General features: G+C 36.2%; 1 protein-coding gene across 1 annotated transcript in view; it reads right to left on the reverse strand.

The window, feature by feature from the left end:
- The window catches only part of LOC135083026 (dystonin), a 282038-nt gene that overhangs the window by 169790 nt on the left and 89607 nt on the right, over positions 1–22641 (reverse strand). The gene's annotated exons all lie outside the window — the stretch shown is intronic.

The raw sequence follows: 22641 nt of genomic DNA on the forward strand, positions 1-22641 counted from the left end.
TAAGACATATTCAAATGATTAACCGCCATACAAGGCATAGCTAGCAGCGTATGTTACAGTTTATTTTGTGTGGAAACCTATCTAGTCCGACTGAGAAAGCAATCAGGAATTCTAGAAGAAATAGATATACTCCAAACCATCGAGCAGGTCTATTCACTAAAATACCACCGTACCTCATGTGCCTTTACATGAGTCGATACAAATTGGACCTGGATCGATTTGTGATAAAATCGTGGGTACTCTAAAATTGCTTGGGGTCTCTATTAGTCTTTCTCTCTAGACAGTCTGAGGGATTTATTATTACGAGTGCGAATGAGGCTAGACTTTATGAAAAAAGTTTATTAGTAAGCCAAAAACAACTTAATAACACCATAAGTAGAGCTAACCATTCCATTGGGGGCGTTAAATAATAACGCTATCTTAGATCCGAGAGATGAATCAAATTGGAATTTAAAAACAAATTTGTACAGGCCTAGTAAAAAGAATGAAACGAGCACTTGCAATTTCGTTTACAAATAGATCGATCATAGTTAATCAAAATTCAGAGAAAGTGTATCGTCAGGTCATCGTACAGCGGCTGGCTGCGATCCAGGATCAATATAGTTATGCTATGAGGAAACGTGGCCAATGGTACTTACGATACAGCAAGAATAGAGCAGCCATACCACTTTATACAAACAAGCCATGTTGGTATTGTTTGCGATTATCATATACGGTCATATTCATCTATTCAGTCCATCACAATAATACTGTGGCAGAGGCTGGGTGAAAAAAGTAGAAGATCGTACTTTGTAGCGATCCTCATGGGAGGCTCACGTCTAGCAGTTGACTAAAATGATGATGCTAAGCTAAAGACAGCAATTCGCCTATAATTGAGTTGTAAACATCATAATATCTGCAGAATGATCCTGCTTCCTAGATAACGATTACCGCAATAACCAATTGAACCTAATATTCTAGTAAAATATGGTTGCGAAAAAGTATTAACTCTACATTGGGTTAGCTGCTTCATCTTAGCTATGGCTGTGGTTTAATTCGACTTAGATGCAATTCCGACATTCCTGCTTGACGAACTAAGCAATCTCGAGAAATCCTCAACTAATCTAGCAAGACCAGTACAAGTACCAGTAGATGTAGATTAGAGGCTGGTGCTAAATAATCACCAACCTCTGACTAGACGGTGATTGAAGGAATTCATAATCTTAAAACCTAGAAATCTAGAATATAAGTAATCATGATCAAGCCAGAGTTTTAAACTTTCAACATCACATCATCAGGTGATTTTAGTTTCCACTGCAGGAGCATGACCCTTTCGAATCTATCTAAAGTAAATGGAGCTACTTTACCGGAGGACAATGATTTGGGCTACACTCCCCACGCTGGCAAGACGGGTTAAAAAAGCCAGATTTTCGCATATTTCTCCCAAGATCGCTTTCTACAACATCCACGGGACGAGCGAGGGCTATGGCTATGGCACGGTTTCTGAATTGAGATTTTTAGCTTGGTTGTCTTCATCTTATACCTGACCTGACCTGACCTGATAAAGGCAGCAGGAAGGCGCTGGACGCAGGCCGCTACCAACCGTGCGATGTGGAAGTCATTGGGGGAGGCCTATCTATGTTCAGCAGTGGACGTCCTATGGCTGAAATGATGATGATTATGTCTTCATCTTTTACTTCAATATGAGCATTTCTAAATCCAATCGAAGTGTGGAGGTAGTGGAGATTCTACTCTGCTATAATATTTGGCCCTTATTCTTCGTAAACTTTCGAGTAACCTTTAACATGAAAAGTTCCGAACAATATCCCTATCCACCATAGTTCTCTTGGCAAACATAGTTGACCTTGTTCACATTTGACATTCAGATGCGCCGGCGCCGTTTAGCGATGCACAACGTGATAGGTCCTCGGAACCGTGTCAGACCTTTGGAAACAAGCTAGCAACAATCGTCAGATTGAGCAATTTCAGTCAGTATTTCTTTCTATTACTTTTACTAATTCAATTGTGAATTGTGATTGTGTGATGTCATGTTAATACCTTTATCTAATTACTTTTATCCTGGCTGTCTCCTTCGTACCTGAATAGATGCAAAAACTTATAACTGCTTTCTAAGAAAACGCGGTCTTAACTTGTGCATAATTTATCATTTCCAGCTAATCAAAGTGTTGCTTAAAACAACAAAACACTAAATAGATCATAAAATTTGGAAAAAATATAAGTTTCTAATCGTATTGGAAAACTGCTTCAAAATTAAGTACGTATTCGGTAATGCAGACTAATGCTGACTGTCCGTGCTATTGAAAAGAAACACTAAATATAAAACACTACTCTTTTAAATTTGATTAGCTATTAGATATACATTTTCTCCCGCGACCTTTGAATAAAACCGACATGATATCGCAATATTCCAACTAACTTCCTAATAAAAAGATACTTAGAATAAATTGCCATTATAATCCCAAGTTGTAGCCAGTAGCAGTATTATGCTACGTATATCAAAATTATCTATGGGTAGATGTCATTATTATTCATAGAGTAAAATTGACGGATCATTTACTAGTTTTTTTAACAGGCCAATCCGAGGGAATTGATAAATAATTACCTATTTAATGTTGATTGTAATTTGCCATGTGGATTGAAAAATGACGTGGGAGAATCCATGGTTTGGCTCTACTATAATTTTGTAGTATGATGTTCTATAAATCTACGCTATGTTGCTTATTTAAAACTTCATTGCTCATAGTACTGGCACGAATAGGGTACAAAAGGTGAACCAAATGCCATATGGTATTCTCCTTCGGGCCTAGCAGAAACAAGAGTAGGCGGTGCATAAAGGTTTTAACACATGAATGTACAATGTTTTAAGCCCCAAAGCATAAATAATGTATCCAACCACTAAATATCACAATTGTATGAATATCAAAATCCTTTTAAATTTTGAGAATCTTTAGATACCTAAATGCACCGACCTGAACGAAAACCTAATTTCAGACCAACATAAATCGCAATTTGCACTGCCGAGGAACTGAAGTTGGACCAAAATAAACGCAAACACAACTTATACACTCCGTTACTTCCAAGAATCTGCGAAATTAACAGCGGATATTAAACCTTACTGCTTTGGAACAAGAACGTCGATCTTTCGGGGTTGACAATACCTTGACAGAAACCAGAGCAGTATGAAGACGTAGAATTGTGAGGTTAATGACTTGAACGATGTCAAATCGATTCGATCAGCTGACGATGACATCCGTATTCGGAATGGACTTATGAATGCGATTAATGATAATCGTGATAGTATCGACGATAGTGATACTTCAGGAAGCTATCAAGTAATAGCTGCTAACACAAACGAGGTTGCTTCGGTTGTTAATTTGTAATTCGCTACACGCTCGTGAAACTAAATACACGCAAATATGGCGGAATGAGAGCATCTTAGATCGCACAAGCAATGTCCAAACACAAGAAATTGATACCGATGAGAATATGAATCGTGACCGTAACACATGTATTGTCAGATAGCAAACAGACTATAAAAACGTCATTCATTCATCATGTAAAACAGATCAATAGCCAAAGCAAACACGTTAACAAAAGAGTTTTTGCCGATGCTGGGCAACAATAACATTATTTAGGATGACGTGACTGCCTTTACTGATAGTTTTACGTTTTAAGAAAATTACAACGGCTCATACAATGAAAGTTAAATGGGAACTAGCATTGCTGATGTGAAGTTAACGGTTTGTCTGGATGAAAATGAATGCGGTACAATTGATTGTATAGACGTTTCGGATGGTTCGGCTCCAGTGAAAAGGTAAGGGTATTGATCCCTGAATTTATAGTGGTGATCAAACGGCGGAAATTTGCCCCTTTCAACGTCCAATAATTGTCGATGTCCGATAAATTTCAACAATTTCCGGCACATTTATGAAAGTTTATATCAAAATGGAGCATCAATAATCCAAGTGGATAAAAATAGAAATAAATCATATTTTTCTTTTATGGCATTAAACTTGTCTCCTGTATATTTTTTCTCATAAATATTTTTTCAATAAATAATATGACTATATTCAATCTGCGCCTATTATTTCTCATTGAAGTGTAAAATATTAACCAAGAAATAATTATTATCGACAATAATATTTTATTGATTAATAAGAAAATAATGGACTGGGCAAATAAGACTGTGGACGATGAAAGAAACTTCGGTCGTATTTACAGGCTCGTTAAACATAATGTAGCTTCTCCAATTAAAACGTGCATAGAAAACGTTTCCATATCACTAGGCCCAAACGAAAGTCCAGATGTCATGGACTCATGGTCCCGCCGACCACAGAACAATCAGGGCATGAAAGCCTACATGCATAATCAGCTATCACTTTCCCTGATTATGCACATATTTTATGTGGATTAGTGCTGGATGCTTGGGAAATCATGATGTTTTTCTTGAAGGTAAAGACAGCACATCAAGTAACGCTATGGCATTTTACGTTGGTACAATAGGTGCTATTTTTCAATAAATATTTAATACAGTTGTAAACACTATCATCTAAGCAAAGGAAGAATAAAGGTGAGCAGAAAACTAACTTGAGAAACCTGGAAATTTTTTAAACACTAGGTATAGTAATACCGTTCTCCCTGGTGACTCCAAAAATCGGTCACTCACTACCGATGTACATTTGAGACACACTATAACAAGTACCGAGGTAAGAATCAAACTCAAAAATGATTGGAGTGGTCGTGATCAACAAATCTACCGTAAAAAGATAGGATTGAGGTAACATTAAACGGACTATCTTCCATTCAGTCACCACAGTCTGCCCAGTTCAATGCACTCATTTAATCTATTATTTAGGTAAATTAAATATGTAATAGGGAAAGGATCTTAAAGATCATAAAATTATCCTAAATCCAATACAAAAGATACTACTAGTTCGAGCGCCTAAAAAGATTTCTTCGATTTTAAACTTTACTGGGCTCGTTACAAGAGATTCATTACTTAATAGTAGGCCTGCGTAGGCGTTGGCCGAGGCTGGTATGATGTCATACGGTGTCAGGGTCTCCACTTAGTCCACACTTATACTTTACAGCCCATTTCGATGTTTCACGAATCTCTTTTAACACAAACACACAAACACTTGTTTGTTTTCAATTAGTGGGATATTCAGTGAATAAAGAGTCAACAAGCGTAACAATAGAAAGTAAATAACAGCTGTTTTATTTGTCTAATAAAGAAAAAAATCAATAAATTGAAGGACAAAACTGTCTAAAACTCTCAATATTTTTTTGTAATTGTGAAAAATATTTTGACGTATTTTTGGATTCAATAAAAATGAGTTTAGGCTAAGAAAATATATTATTACTTGTATAAAAGTTTAAAGTAACAAAAAAAAATCATTGAGATGGTGAAAATAACTAGACCAGAATGAAAGAGCATCATGGAGAAACGCAGGTTATTAATATATTGAAAGTAAAATCTTTGGAATTAAACCTACTAAGAGAAAACTTCTGGGAACCATCATTAAAAGCTCTATTAAGAAGCAATTAAAATTTTATCCGTATTTCTTCATTAATTTTATTAATAAGTTAAGCGGGTGTCTTAACATTTAATGATATTTTATAATCCTTTTTAGCAGTTTACCTGAATGCAAACTTTCTTCTTGACCACACTGGCATATTTTACTCGGAATAACTTAATTTTAAAACTACAGTTAGTTTAACAGTTCCTTTGGCATTAACCAATTTAAGACGGTCAAAATAATCATATTTATTGCGTCTTTCTCAATGTCCATTTGCATACCCGAATGGCGCTATCAAAATAAATCGATCCTTTCAATTCTGCTTCGCCGCTTCCTTTCTGGTGAGTGTCGTCATGCATCATGTTCAACGGACTCGCATTTATCTTTAGGATTATCTTGGCATTGTTTTAACATAGAATACAAAGCTCTTTTGTAGTTGTAATCTTGGTTATATCATTTGCAATGTGCCCGTTTTCTTTGTTTAAATACTTTAAACTTTAAAGCAATTTTTATGTTAAAATCGTATGTCTCGAATTAGCGACGTGTGAAGATGTCTATCAGGTCATTTGCAGTTCTTAGTACTAAAACGGGAAGGCCAGTTATTCTTAACTACATAGTTAGTTAAAATTATTTAAAATTAATTTATGAAAATGTAGATACATATTTTTTAACTTTAAAATAATTCAGCAAATGACCAACTGGAATTATGATTTAAAACAATGCTCTTAGCAGATGCAAAGTAAGAAGAAAATATCAACAAAATCAATGACTAAATAACAATACTGACTTCAAAACCGCCCGCTTATTGACCACCTCATGTCATGCTCTACGTACCAACATATTTGGTGTTGCCACTTCTGAAATACCAATTGGAGCATTAGCAAACCAATAAGAACCAGTTTTCTCTGGCCAAAGAGCAAAATTAAAATTGGATTGCGGCTTGCGGTTGCTAGCATAAAAATAATACAATAGTCAGACGTCTGTGAAATATGGTCCGAGTTTTCTATAAAGATTTTGTTGAACTTTTTAGGTACAAATTGCTGGCCTTAATGTACCATTGTGATGATACACGCCCACAGATTAAAACAGAATGTACATTGAGAGTATTGAGACGAACTTTAATAAAATTGGATTTAAAAACTTCGCTCTTTTCAAAAAGCACTTTCCTCGCTTCGTTGCTTATAGAACAAGCTAATGATTGACTTAGTTCGTTACATAAATTAATTATTAATATATCCTCCATGTAAACACAAAAGGAGGAAACAGTTAACTTATACGATGAAATATTGATGTAGTTTAATTTTTTATATTTTATTAGGAAACGTAGTACTGAACGAAAAAAGTGTAACACTCTTCGGTGAAAAGTACATACATGTGCAAAATGTGCATTCTTTTGCAATATAAATGAGGGTCAGTGTACCGCAAGGAGCAATTTCAGGGCCACTTTTTTAAATTAATCATTTTTGACTTAAATCCTAAGTAAATAACGTGTAATAAAAGTACGTAAGGACATTATTTTATAATATACATGAGTGTCAGTGTACCTCAAGGGCCAATTTTAGGGCCTATCTTTCAAATCATGTGTAACTCAAATTCTAAGTAGGTAAATGTGTAATGATTGTAATCGAAATGTAAGTTATAGATAGATACTTGGCTAGATACAAATCAAGAGCAATTGTCACACCAGACACAATGTTACTGAATAGTCGCATTTAGGTTGTCAAGCCGATCGTGACCGGCGCGGGCGCTCCGCTGTAAAAGGCTGCACGTTCCGATACGAAGTACGATTGGATTACATTTTAAATATGGTTTAATTCGTTCGCCTATCTGTTAGTTTGTGTTGGTCAAGACTTATATTAGCAAAGGCAATGTTAATGTCCGTTAAACTTACACCCGTAATATAAGCATTTTATTTGCTTACTTTGGAGGTAGATAGCGCTGTGAGAAATTGACAAAAAAATGTTTTGTAGTCTTCATCCTTTATTCTCATCACTACTAACTCTATTAGTACAAGAATCCAATAAGACTCCAGTAAATGACACAGAAGGTAATATTCTTATTTATTACTAGCGGCCGCCCGCGACTCTGTAGGTCTTAGTGGTTGAATTTTGCAAAATCCCGTTAGTGAGCACCTACGTTCTAAAAGGAGCCCATTCAAAATTTGAGTTTCCTAGCTCTTGTAGTTTCTGAGATTTCGTGATGAGTGAGTCAGTCAATCAGTGACCTTTCGCTTTTATAGATAATTAAGTTGTCATGCCATTACTTTACATAGAAAGTATGCGTGTTATTATTGATGTATGTAGTTTATGCACTTACGAGGATATACATAAAGATTCGAGTATAATTAGTATAATACCTACGAAGATTAAAGTTCATCAAAATCAAATTTTAATTGCCACTAAAAATAATGCAAGTTCATTCGCCTTCCCACTTGAACTTCAATCCGAATATATCGGTCTGTAATCAATCAACTCGATTATGTCTATTTTAGAACCACCAGAGCAAATTTAATCGAATGTTGAGATGGATGGTCATGACTATGAAACACGTCGGTGTTTTTATACTTCCTTTTAATGTCTTTTTTTTTGTTTGGCATTTTGTCATTTGTTTCCTGACTAACCTTGATTAAGTTCGGCTTTTTATCCTCTCTTAGGTGTTTAAAGTATAATAAAGTTTTCATTAAATAAATAATAACTTTTGCTAGTCTACGTCACTTTCGTCTGAGCAAATTAGTGTAGGAAATTCGAAAATTAATAAATCTTAATCAAATTGTAAGACAGACAGCTGCTGCAATTGTATTATTATAGTTATGATTACACACTTGGTACAGAAAGAGGCACATGTCACAAGCTGAAGTTATTGATGCAAAACTTTCTATCAGTCATGACTTTCATCATCATCATCATCAACAGCCCTTTACAGTCCACTGCTGGACTATGAGCCTCCTCCACTATAGTGGAGGGTTTTGCCATAATCTCCACGCTTGGCAGGCGGGTTGGAGACAGCAGTTTAAAAGATTGATGTTTTTCAGAGAGCGCTGCTGCCCGTTCTGTTTGATGTGTAGTCCCTAAGTCGCCTACGTCATGACTTTACCACCAACCAAATAAGGATCCATGGGTCTTCTTAAACCCTCCCAAATAAGGACGGCTTTACTGATTTTAAGGATGAGTAACTTTATTACTCATGCGTTAGTAAACAAAGTAACGAAACCGGTTGCAAAAACAGAATCTTTTTTAAAAATGGGTCCAAAGACCGTTGGAAGACCATCAATAAATGTACGGATAAGCAATATTAATGGTAGAGACCGTGAGAATAGGCGCTCTAAGTCTGTGTCGATGGCTATCTACAAAGTTAAGATCTAAAAGCCTATCTGTAGATAGCTGAGGCAGTTTTTACAACGTCTAATAAGATTTAAGATTAGCATATTACCGTCAAGGGTTACAAAACTAATATACTCGTAATTCTAGCGAATAACTCAGTCACGAAGTATGGGAACGACACGGGAGGGGTAATTTTGACATTTATAACGTGAGTCAGGTCACGTGACATGACAGCATACAAATCTGAAGTCTCGCTGACATTTGGCGTAACAAAAACACCCTTCCGTGCCGCTTCCATACCCCAGGCATTGAATAATGTAGTTATATTGCATTCAAATCACCTGCCCTCACAAAGCTTGAAATGCCAACATTTAATCGCAATCTCAGATCGAATCAACTTTCTTGCGTCTCACTCGTCTGCCTCACATTAGAACAGGATAAGGATACAGTATCCAAGAAACAAAAGATCGAAAGTGTCTGTTTCGCGCGGCTGCGCCGGCGCCGGGGAAAGGGCCGCTCTAATTGGAAAAGTGAGAAGGCGATAATTGATATCCGATAGCCATACAGCAGGAAAGGGATGGAGAGATAAGCCGACGCAAGATAACTTAAATGAATGAATTAGCTGTGTATCATTTCATTAACACGTATACTCGTATATTTTCAATTTTGCAATGAAGTGAATATTATAAATATATGAACAAGTAATGGATTATTACAAATAAAGATTTATTAAAGACCGAAACAACAATATTATGATTGGCTCTTTTAACTGATATGGAATTTGAATTGTGATTTCCAAACAGAATCAATTTAAGCGATGACAATGTGCCTCAAATTATGAATCTCAGTTTAATTTCAGAAGCCACACTACGGAACTATTCCCACCTCTCGTTCCCACCACTGCGACTCCTGTGCAGCCAGGCTCTACAGCTTGACCGCCAATATAAACCCGACACTAGTCGTAATTCTCTACTAGGCAATAAAATGGCGTGGCTGTTCATCATATGCTGTGGTTGAAGCTGGTCGTGAGATTAACTAACGAATCCATTTCAGTAATGCATGGCCCATTGTTTAGGTCACTAATAAACTTCACGCCTGCCTGGGCAGAACCGTTTAAAGCTGGTCTATTTAGTCTAAATACATCACAACTTTGCCCATGTTCGTTCGTTAGTTCGTTTCAGCCGAAAGACGTAAACTGCTGGACAAAGACCTTCCCCAAGGTTTTCCGCAAAGACCGGTCCTGCGCCGCCCGCATCCAGACACCTCCCGCGATATTCACCAGATCGTCGGTCCACCTAGTGCGAGGCCTGCCCACACGACGTCTTCCGGCTCGTGGTCGCCAATCGAGAACTTTTCTGCCCCAGCGGCCATCAGCTCTACGAACTATGTGCCCCGCCCACTGCCCCTTGATTTTAGCGATTCTGCGGGCTATGTCAGTCACATTGGTTCTCCTGCGGATCTCCTCATTTCTGATTCGATCACGGAGGGAATGTTGCTCTGTAAGTCAACCTTATTCAAGGTGATTTTCTTTTTAAAAAAGCTCTTGGCCTACATCTCACCTGATGGAGAGGGATGATCAGGCCAAAGGTGTAAGTTTTTTCTTGTACCAAATATCAACAGATATAAAGGAGGTTAGCCTTCAGCTAGAGACTAGTTTTAACGCTCGTTTCAAACGCAGGATGTGACAGCATAGTTAATCAGAAATCAGATCGCCTCCAGCGCCAATTGATTAATAAATATGTTATAGATCTTAACGACATAAAAGAAATGGCGCAACACAGCCAACTATCTGTATGTAGGTAGACATGTATTTGACACCAGAAAATTATGTGCAGATATAATTATGAATAGCAAATTCTTATAAAAGAAGATGGGTGATATTTCGATAAATATTACAGTAACCTATCAGTTTGTAGTTACCTACTCAAAGTAGAAAAATCGTCAATCATCCATGTTCGCTTGCGAACAGGCTTTGCTAGCGTTCGTTCGCAGATATTCGCCGCACATTTGCAAACATCTCGCCTTCAACACAGTTCAATGTCCGTGCGTGGACAAAAATTTAATTTAGGTCTTAAAAGATAAAAAGGAAATACCGTAAAGCGGCCATATTTGAATGCAGGTTAATGGTATAATCCAAACATGCATACAGGCGATATGTCGTCGCCCACGCCGCGACCGTTACCTCAATATCTAGAAAACCAGACTGCGCCTGACCTTATAAGGACTGGCAAAGATTTTATAAGGACTGAAGTATACTCCACTAAATAATGGATATCCCCAATGATTTTGGACTTTGGGTCTTTAATATACGGTTCAAAAAAACTTATGTCGCAGTTTGATATGTTGATAATAATTTATGCTTTTTACTCAGAATCAGAAAAAAGTGGTGAAATCACACTAGACTTTCATTGAGACTTATAAGATGAAGTATGAATACTGAATATGCTTAATTGTTACGAACAAACTGAGTCCGTTACTTAAATGAAGAAGAATTTGTTATTATTATTTGTATCTCTCCTGTGGATAAGCACGGCGATGATCTTATAAAATATTAAAGTTTCGTCATTTTTTGATAGAATTGTATTCTTTGAAAATCCATCAAAAAGTTAATCCCAGTACTATAAAGTGAGTTATTTATTAAAGCTTTTTACCAACCAACCCATCAAAGTTCGACAACAGTACACGATGTTTTAAAAATATTGGTTCCAACACTTCCAAATGATGTTATCACAACAGTAAAACAAATAGTTATTAGTTTGCTATCAAGCACTTTCACGGTTACACAACTTGAATTTGATTTAGATATTCCATCCCAATTTACTTTTTATCATCAGAGATCTCAAAGAAGTAAAAAGTCCATAGATTAAGCAAGGGAGCATCTCGGAAACGCTATGTACCGAAAATATAGCCAATCTGGGATTTTGTTCAAATGTTTTCGAGGAGTTCATAGCCACAGGACGTCCAATGCCGAACATAGGCCTCCCCCAATGACTTCCACATCGCCCGATTGGTAGCGGCCTGCATCCAGCACCTTCCTACCTTCATGAGGGTCGTTAGTTCACCTTGTGGATGGACTTCCCACGCTTTCGTTTCGAGGACTTAAATCTATCTATTCACACTATACCTCATCATGTAATCAAGAATGCATGTGTAGATAAATCAACGATCCTAACCGCCTCCATAATAAAGGGTAGGTATTTTTCGTTCTTTTGTTTTTTTTTTAAGATCTTCGGATGATCCAATTTGTATTTAATGTTATTGACGGCCATATCGGTGAGTGATGTCAACATTTTTCGATGCATGATCTCATACAGTGTTAGCTTCTAATTTAAATGCTTGTAAATATGTTAAGGTAAACTAATTAATGAATAGAACGTTGTTTGATGTTACTACGGAATTAAATAATTGCTTGTTGATATTACAAATGAAGGGTTTACTTTAGAGTGAACTAAGAAGATAAATATCAGTTTAAAATAAAAATATTAGTAAGTTGTATTGCACAAATAACTAATAGTCCTGTTAACCCCTCGTACTGAGCTATGATATGCTTGTGTTATGGATGGATTCACCACAATAATCTAGCGTTGCTCGGATATCAAGTCTTCCAGCTCGAATCCGAACCCTACATCTTTCGGCTATCGCGGTTAAGTTAAAAGTTTAAATTTAACTTTGGTGTACCGCTTTGAACTTAGAAGCTTCAAATGAAAACAATAAATTAAAACAGCGCTAAACTTGTAGTCAGATTAATTTAGATAACGAAACAATTAGACAATAAGTCAGCCCGACAATAGATCCAACTTCCCAGGCTGGCACACAATCCGTCGCTTCTCATATTGCTGTAATTAGTCTTTCAGTTTTGGAAGATAGCACCTATCATTAATGGGAACCATTTGAAAATATCTTTCACGCTTCTAGATGTTTGCATACAATCACATTGAATACTGGCTGAGTTGCACCACCTAACTTTGACGATAACCGATGTTTTTGTATGGAGTTTGAAAGATTTTTGACGTTTGTTAAATTAAGATGCAACCCAGCCTAAAAATCTGAAATACTTTTACAAAATAGCAGGTTTAGTTTACCCAAATACCATTATGCTGTTGTAGAAAACGATTGTCGACTAATTTAGAGAAAGAAAGTCAAATATGATTCTGTCAATTAAATATTTTTGACTACTACTGCAAGATTTCGAAGCCTTCAGGACTATTTACACTTTTCGTTCCCACTAACAAAGTGAAGGTTGAACTTAAAAGTGATGGCATTTATAAATTGAAGTATACAATCATTGTTACACTAACAATAAATCCAGAGCTTATATCTGTCCCAAACAAATTGCCCTTCAATCGTAACGGTCCCGTGCCACAAAGCTGTCAAGGCGGCCATTTTTATGCCTCCCAAAAGCAAACATTCGTTCCAAATCTGCCACAATTTATCAAGCTCGTGCTTGCGCAGGCGCCGTTATTCCCACAAAGGGTGATCTCGAACTGACTGGCGCTCATTAGATAGAGTTCGTATCAGCTGATCACGCTCTCAGCTCACGAATGTTCAACACGATTCTAATATTTTAACTAGGGTCTGCCCTATTTCGAGAAGTATGGGAAGATTTGATAATGGCTTCATTTTGAAGATTTTCACATGACGGCTGCCTGGTCTAGATTTCTCTATTCGAAGCTAGTTAATTATTTGAAGTTTAAAACCATTTATTTATTCTTTTAACCGCTTCAAAGTCATTCAATCATTCAATTAACTCATCGAAATGAGTCATTATAGTCATTTCATTTCTACAAATAGGTTTACTGTTGACAAAATTTAAAATGTAATAAATGACATCGCAAACTTTAATTACAAGTCAACGATCATAGCGAATTGCTAACTTGACAAAATGATAGATGAAGATGTCTAATCAAGAATTCGCCAAAACAAAAATCAATGCAAGCCAGTCTATAATTGATCATTCAAATTCGACATACTAAGATTGTATTAATGCAATACAAAAACCGATCTCACGTCATCCACTCATAATCATAAATATTCATACTCAAAACAGGTTTGAATGTTGTAGCTGTTAAAAACAAACAAACATAAAAAGATGTTTTGCCAACGACTAATAAAGATACTGACAATAATGATGCTAACAATCACAGTAATGAAGAAGTTAGGTCAAAAGATTATACAGTTACCGTTGATTTAAGCAAAAAACCGAAACAAGTGGCTGGATGGACAAAACGTTGATACCCCGTGACTGATCATTGTACAGATAAACGAAACTGGCGTGAAATTTTAAATGAATCTCAACTGTATTTACAGATTTAAACACCAGGAGGAATGCGGAGGCATTTTTGAGGAGATGTTGACTCCAACATCTTTCTTTGAAGTTACTTATAGTAACTTATAATAATATAATATACAACAAAGTTTAGTAAATATTGCACTAAGAACTAAACAAGAACCAGAAAAGGAAAATTTGGTGTTAAATATGCAAATTGGTTGAAATCCAATTAAGATGCACTCAAAACAATACTAATTATAGCAGACAGACAGGATATTATAATCGTCTAACTAAATAAATTGTTTTAACCATCACACAATTACCTAGCTCTTAATTAGGGAGTATAGATTTCAGATAAACTAACTTACATATTTTACGAGCAAGTTCAACTCATAAACTATTATATGCCTGCTCATCACACTTACATTTTGTCCCGAACAGGATTTTAATGCCAAGCATTGCAAGCAGCTGACGTTGTAATCCAGTACGTGGACCACTGCCGAGCAGCTGTCAGATAGAAAAAACGGAGGCCCTGTGAGTAAAATGTTGGACTAACAAGGGGTATAATGACGTCATCGCAAATTCAGGTTTACTCCCCTGACGTCACGGATCACGTCCCGAAGGCACGTGACGTCACGGCGCGCGCGCTTAATGCTCGGCTGCGCACGCGCCGTGTCATGTGCGCCGCACCTGTATGCGCTTCCTGTCCGCCATCTTGCGCGGTATGGCTTGAGCTTCGTATAATTTTGAGCCTTTGTTACTATGTTGCAAAAGATCATAAAAGCTAATCTTGACTCTTGAGTTGGAAGACACTTTTAAAGGAAGTTGTCCAAATATGGATAGAATTATTTGCGCGAAAGAGCTATTGTATTGTAAGGTTTCGTCCTGTAGGTTTTGCATTGTCAATATTTATTAAGTAGAGTCTATAAAGTTATCCCCTTTAAAAAAGTATTATGTTGTCTGTTGCTTTGCCTCCACTTTCCTCCTACTCTCTGAATGCACCCTTATATAATAGGCATTATTAATGACATTATTGTCAATTATGTGATTCTTATTATGTAGTTCAGAAATATGTATTTCTGACGAAGTGTTTCAACCACGAGCAAATCCATCTGTCAGACTTGGAATTAGATACCATTTTGTATTTGAGCTAAATTGCCGTGGTCAGATAACCATTACAAATTGTCGAGAATTTATAGCTCAATTTCGCCTTTATTTTCAGGGGCTTAAGCAGCATCAAGGCGAATTTCATTACTCATTGAACAAGAAAACAAACACTCAGTCCGGACCATATCTCGCAGGTGATGTCGACAGAGGCAGCGATGCGAATCTCCGCCGTCTGTGATTCATGTACATCAACTACTGTATCTAATTCAGTCGTAATAAGTGCTATATTGCAACAAAAATGTGTAATCTGATGTGCAGTCAACTGTACATCAACGTACACACTTGTTTCATCTTGTGCTGTTGTGATAAGCGCTATTTTGCGTCGTTTCGATCTGAGGCTAGTGGAAGAAATTTTAACACACTCTTGAGGACGCATATTGGAGAACTAAAATGAAGACCTAAAGTAAACGAAAGAGGTACCAAAAGATGAAATAAGAAGGGCTGATATTAAGTAGAGACGAACACAAAAAGATACTAATAAATTACAATGAAAACGTGCAAGGATAACGTACTGAACTGCAACTCTACGGGTTCTAATCCCGCCGGGATCATGTTAAAAAAAATTCATAAAACTCATTTATTAATTCAAATAGACTTTTAAAAAGCACTTTTACACGTCCCAATATTAACCCTACCACTGCTTCGGGACAATCGGGACAATAAATGGGCCAGTGCTGAGAAGAAGCAGCGCAAGAAACTCAGTCACTATTGTTTTGGTCTAAGCAAGTATCTAGGTATACTTTGACCCGGTCATATCACGGATTTTGATTTCAGTTGCTTTGCTACCCTACTTTCAAGTTATCTAATACAATAAAAGTTTATTCTTCGAGGGTTGGTTACATGAGATTGATCGAATCAATTATAATTATGAATGCAATTTAATCGGTAAACTATCAGACAGAAACCGGATGTTGATTACGTATACACTTTATTGGGAAATATTCAGTAATTTATTGAAAATTTCAGGCGATTGAATGATTTACCAGAAATCGAGTTTACTGTGAAACGGTACAAATAATTACTTAATTTCTTTTTATAAAACGCAATAATTTAGATATTTCGTAATCAGAAATTCATCGATAAAATGAAATAATTAAAAAGCTATGTTCTATACTTTGTTTGATAGTTTAAATATAATTATTAATGTTTTCCGCTTGATAAAAAGTAGTGCACTTTCATATTTACTTACTGTTTCTGATTTATTACGTATAACTGGAAAGGCTTCAATTGCATCACTGAATAGTAATTGATCGAGTCAGTCAATAATCGATTAAATTAATCTTAAATTTATTTTACTGCGCAGGGATAAAATTAAATTGACAGGAACTGGTTATTTATGATGACGCAAAAAACTGTTGAAAATCCGCTTCACTAGCTACAGAGGGGAGGAAGTCGACAAAAAACGAGTTAACATACCAGTAAACAGCATAAGAAAGTACTTATCGAAGAAGAAAAAAACAATACTATACAATAATGGACTAAGGTATGAGCCTTGAGGTACGCCGGTGTTAAACAAAAAACCAAACTACTCTTGTGAGTGCGAATCAAGAATGAATAGATTAATAATTAATTCGATTCCTATAATTATGTTTCAAATACAAACTTAAAAAAAGATGGATTGGATTTTTATAAATAAGAAAGTATTTATAGAGTGTGAGATAAAAAAACTAAAACAGTAGATACGCAATGATCTATCTTTTTTTCTCAGGAATGGTGAAACTAAGAATGCATCTAGCCGTGCGATCTTTGGCACACTGAAAGTCTGCTACTATCTCTACTAGTCACTATTTGAATAACATTAAAGAATTTAACGAAGCATTTGATAGAGTAACGTTTACCTGCAATTATAGTTTTTTGGTAGGAACTTGCACAACGTCATGCCTGATAGATTAATGTCTTATCTATCAAATTATTCAAATGCCGATCGTTTTACATATTTAAGTGTAATTGTACATAACATAATTGCAACATTACTCGACATAATAAGTAGTTGCGTAAAATGTTCAATATACTTGTTAAAGCTTGAGAATTACAATTATAGAAAAAAAAAAGTAAACTGTGTCATATCATTACGTGAACAAAATCACAACTACCTACTATATTCTGAAATACTACTTTCTCCTCTTATTTATATGAGATATCACGTCCCTTTTTAGGCACCTTGTTTTTTGCAATAAAATAATTACTAAATAAAAAATAAGAGAAAGTAACTAATGTTGATCAAATATGTAGCTTAAGCTATCGGATTTTCTTATCAAAGTCAACGAGAAGAAGAATAATTCTTAGATAAAAATAAAAATAGGAAGAAAGAAAAAAACAGAAGGAAACTAATTTTTTAACACCACAAAAAGTACTAACCGTTGAAATTTCCCTAAAGCGAGTAACAAAGTAAGTAACCATTTGCATAGTCCACAAAAACGGCGCATGCGCATATCTCACGGACAATTAAACAATCACGACTCGATCTGATTGGTATCCCACCTCTTCCTGCTGCCATTAGAAAAGACATTCGTGAGGCTATGTACTTATTATATACTTGGAATGTACTATTATTAATTAACTTTCCTTCTTGTGGTCAAGGCATCAATCAGGCAGATAATACAGTTTTAGAAACAGGGTATTGTCTTATCATAACGCTTAGCAAATTAAAAACGAAGAGATCAAGTAACTTTTATCAACGATTTCAGTAGTATGACTAAAATATGTGCCTTGCGACAGTCTTCCGTCGACTTGGCCCACTTTTGACTTGGTCCACAGTCTCAGATTGACTTTTTAAATATTTTTCTGAACCACTACACATGATGCGACCATTTTGAAAAGCGTGAATTAATCTACTTCATCTGAATTAACATATTTTATGTATGTTTTTGTCGTGCACTTGTATGTAGGTAAAACAAAACAGAGAGTGTTTTCGTAAGAGATTATAAAAGAAAGCGTAGAAGCAAACGAGTATTTAATTTACACACAAACAATTATATTATGAATTCCGTTATTATTCATACGCAGCCTAATTAAAGATATATCAGTGGCAAATAGAAGTAGAATAGACGAATTATATTGTTTTATACATTCATGGTCACTAACAATTGAATTAATTACATCTAATCAATTAAATTTTGAAATATTTCCTAAATGAATGTGCCTTATTAGACGTTGCAGCTCCATCATATTTATTTTCAGACAAATTGCAATTAAATCAAAAGATAACATTAATAGAAAATCGACAGCTATACATACATAAGGCTAACAGAAAATTTGTCAAACAATTTTGAGCCTTAATTTGAAATCAAACAATTCATAATCCGTTGGGCTCATTTGAAATTTTCTTGAAGATTGATCTGCTGGTGATCACAATCTCAATTACACCATTGCAACAGAAACACCAAAATACAAATAACGGGACTGTAATAAATAAAAAGTATTTTGGCACATAACAACGCAGTTAAAATGTCCCACCATGAATAATGATCCAAAATAGATAAACCAACGGTTATAGATCTTGGACATGCTTTCTTAAAGGTTAACTCTAGGAATATCCAGAAATAATCTCGCTAAAGGTCAAACTGTCTCGTAGCTTTAAAATTAATTATTGTCTGACAGACTACAGTAAAATTTAATTATACACTTTGATTTTAGATTAAAATCATACTTGTAGTTTCACTTAAACAATAATAGTCTAGGTTACCGAATTAATTAAAAAATATGTATGGATATTACATAAAATTGCGTGTGTACTAATTGTAACTTTATTGCTTGACTTATTAGACTTACTACCTATATCCAGCCAGGATATTTCCAGTGTTTATATCATACAAGATGATCCAATTAAGTAGAGATGTACTACGGGACTATTCCCACCTCTCTTTCCCATTATAGCAACTCCTGTAGTCAGGATCTATAGCTTGACGGCATAGCCAGCAAAGGGCAAGTTTTTCCCAGTAGAGAATTAAGCTGTCATTGGACCCACAACGAAATTCATCAGAAGAAAATAGGAGTTACAATTCATAGTTCAACTTCGACAGAAGTAGTAAATGACTTTAAAATTGATTTATCAAAGAAAACGGAAACTGTACAAAAAATACATATTTATTTAGGAAGGAAGTACATAACAGCCAATCAATATTTCAATGTCCAAAATCTAAATGAAAGGAATATTTTACGTCAATATCCGCAAAACACTAAATCATCGATCGTGACCTCTCTACCAGTGGTGATTTAAACTATGTAACAATCCAAAACAGTGAGGTAATACGGCCAATAGAAGCGGTGACGTCATGAAGGCTCCTAAGCCAAACTCACGCGCACTTCGTTAGAGATATATTTGCATTGAAATATAGATGGATTAGCTACATTCGTTTCAATTGAAACCGATCAATATGCTGATAATTTGCAAAGCTTCATAAAAGGTCACGATGGAGATGTGAAAGTAAGGATTATCGTAAGAATACCTTTCATGGTATTACAGATACGATCACGTTACGTCAAAAAATGACGGCACAATAAAATACATTATATCACAATGACGTGGAGTAAACGGCAATAAAAATACGACTATTATCATAAGGCTTGTAAGGATTTGTCTATATTATGTAAACAAATTAGAATTACATAAAATCCGAGTAAGTTTATATCTCCATCTAGATAAATGTGCAAAAATAAAAATGGTTTAGATTCGAAGCCGGTGATCACAACAAATATGTAGTTTTAAAAGGCTTAATGATAGTTCCTTAACTCTTAATCGACAAGTTTTAAGATTACACAACGAAGAGCGTCACTAATTACTAATTAATATTACCAAAAATGGACTGAATTACATGGAACTCGACACATAACATGATGACATGCCTTGAAATGACTTTACTAGGTGCAATAAAATCCAAAGATGCAACACGAACACATTTAGGGCAGGACCTAAAATGGGCCCTTGCGTAGTGTATTCCACATTTGGGACTGATTCTACTGCAGGAGCACATGGCCTGTTTTTGAATTCACCAGAGACAAGAAAAAGATTTGCGTTATTCTTTGCTCACTTCTGCTGGCTAGACGGGTTGAGTTTTTTAGATGCGTGTTCCAGTATTTTTAAATAATAGCGTGAGATTTCACAAAACAATATTTGTAGAGCCATAAAAAGCAAAAAAGGCGGACAATCAAATTGCTCATAAAATGTTAAATCCAAACCCCGAGATAATTACAAGTCAAGAATTTACAGCTGAGATCATTACATGGATATAGACATTATTGTAACGGTTTTAAAGAATTGGTTACTACCGTTCAAACACAGTAATAAAATGGTTAAATATTAGCATTGGTCGTAAAAATTTCAATGCCAATTTCATTGAGCACGTACAGCCTTAAAGGAACTGGTGTGTTAATGATTCTTAAATTAATAGTCAGGTTTTATGACCCTACAAATCCTTCGCATTTAAATGTTCAATGTCTTGTGAAGTTCGTAAGTATAGGTAGGTACAACTGACTCTCTCCGAGCAACAAAGATAAATCAGTTGTCATAACCATATAAAGGTTTCCTTTCGCTCAGAGACACTAAAAGGTGTGTCGTATCATCTTACACAAGTTACACACCATTGTCCAATCAGAAACCATTTACTATTGCAGATTACGTCATACTCAAAACCATTAAAGGTTTGTACTGGCAAAGGATTCATTTCTATAACCTTAACTGCTAACCTAAGTAAAAGTACAACAATAAGCTTTGCAAATGTAACATGTCTAGACATTATGAAATCACTGCAGTGTCCATTAGACGGACAAAAGTTAACAAGAGATTTAGGCGAACCCCATCAACTAAATGTCTAGAGCAATTATTATAGCACAGATCATGATACGTGGTAATTTCATCATTACTTACAAACTGTAATTTAAGCTGACAGCATGTCATTAGTTAAAATTCCCTGTGGAAATTAAATTCGAAATGATCATACATCACGCGTGTCTAGTTAAAAGAACGATGTTTATTGGCGAACTAACTATACATACAATGATGAGAACTTAGTATTGTTAGTGTAAGAAAGGGTACCTTTACTTTTCTGGGAAGCGATCCCTCCATTTCCACGTGTCTGTAGTGCTCCGCCGATCTGTGCACTTCCCTGCCACCCCTGGCCAGATCCTCAGCCGACGCCTTCTCCTCGCCACGCGTCAACGTGGTCACTTTCCTAACTATCCTGGTCGTGATTCGTCGTTGTCCGCTGTCATCTTTCTTCGAGATCTTCGTCGACTCTAGTGAAGAGCCGAGGACCTCGGTCGACATCCTCTTGTTCGTGTGAATCGCCTGCAGCTCTGATATTCCTCTCCCGCCGGCTGAAGTCGGCACAGCCAAAGCGCTTTCGCCGTCATACTCAAAATGCGTTTGATTCCCGTCGTGGACTATCCTTCCGTTGTAGCTCTCCTCCCGGTACGACCCAGACCGGTAGCTGGAAGTCCTCTCCATACCGGGATAGTTCCCATCATATACCGTTTCGTGTCTCGTCAAACCTTCTCTCAAGCTTCTGGGCACAGAAGCTAGGTTTAAACTCGTTGTGATGGGAGATCCGACGGGAGACTGCGAAGACTTCTTCAAACTGGACTTCCTCGGCTTAGATTCCTCGCCCTCCAGCGTGCCTTGGACGAAGAGGCGCTTGCTGCTGCCTTCTTTCACGAATCTATACATCGACATGGTAGATTCGCTTCAAGCCTACAAAGGCATAATATCCTCTTGATTCACGCACTAGAACATTACCGAGATATTTCTATTACAGATTCGCTACACGCGCTGTAACGGTACCGGTGACAAAACACGGAGGCAAACATGAAAGAAAGTGTCGAATAAACGAAATAATAAACAATGAGTGGGAAACTATCTCAACGGGCGAGAATTTGGAAAGTGAATTATTTTTAGCTGAAATTAAAAGTGGTAGGTATGCAAAGCGTGACGGATTAGGTATGTTCTTGAGTCTTTATATGGCGCGTATGGGCGTCGAATATGGTCGGACCCTTCCGGCAGACGTCAACGACCACCGTATGTGAGTAAAATGATAAAACAACAATGCCTAGAGCCCAGTAGCTGTAAAGGAAACGATTAAATAAAGAATACGGTTTGAAAAATTGCATTTTCATGATAAGAAAAAGGCAAAGAATATGGAATTAAAGAGTTATTTAACCATATTGAAACAACGTGTCGTTAACCTTGACCGGAATACCTGAGTAAACATAAGTTTACATAATTGAAGATCAAGTTCGCGGCGTAGGAGCGACACTGCGACTGCGCGCGAATAACTATTTCGTAGAAGATCACTAACTTCTGATGCACGCGCTGATTACACCGTTAGCCTTTTTTAGATCCTAAGCACATATTTATTAGCATAAAGAACTT

The sequence above is a fragment of the Ostrinia nubilalis genome, chromosome 22 (assembly GCF_963855985.1).
Source record: "Ostrinia nubilalis chromosome 22, ilOstNubi1.1, whole genome shotgun sequence".
NCBI lineage: Eukaryota > Metazoa > Arthropoda > Insecta > Lepidoptera > Crambidae > Ostrinia > Ostrinia nubilalis.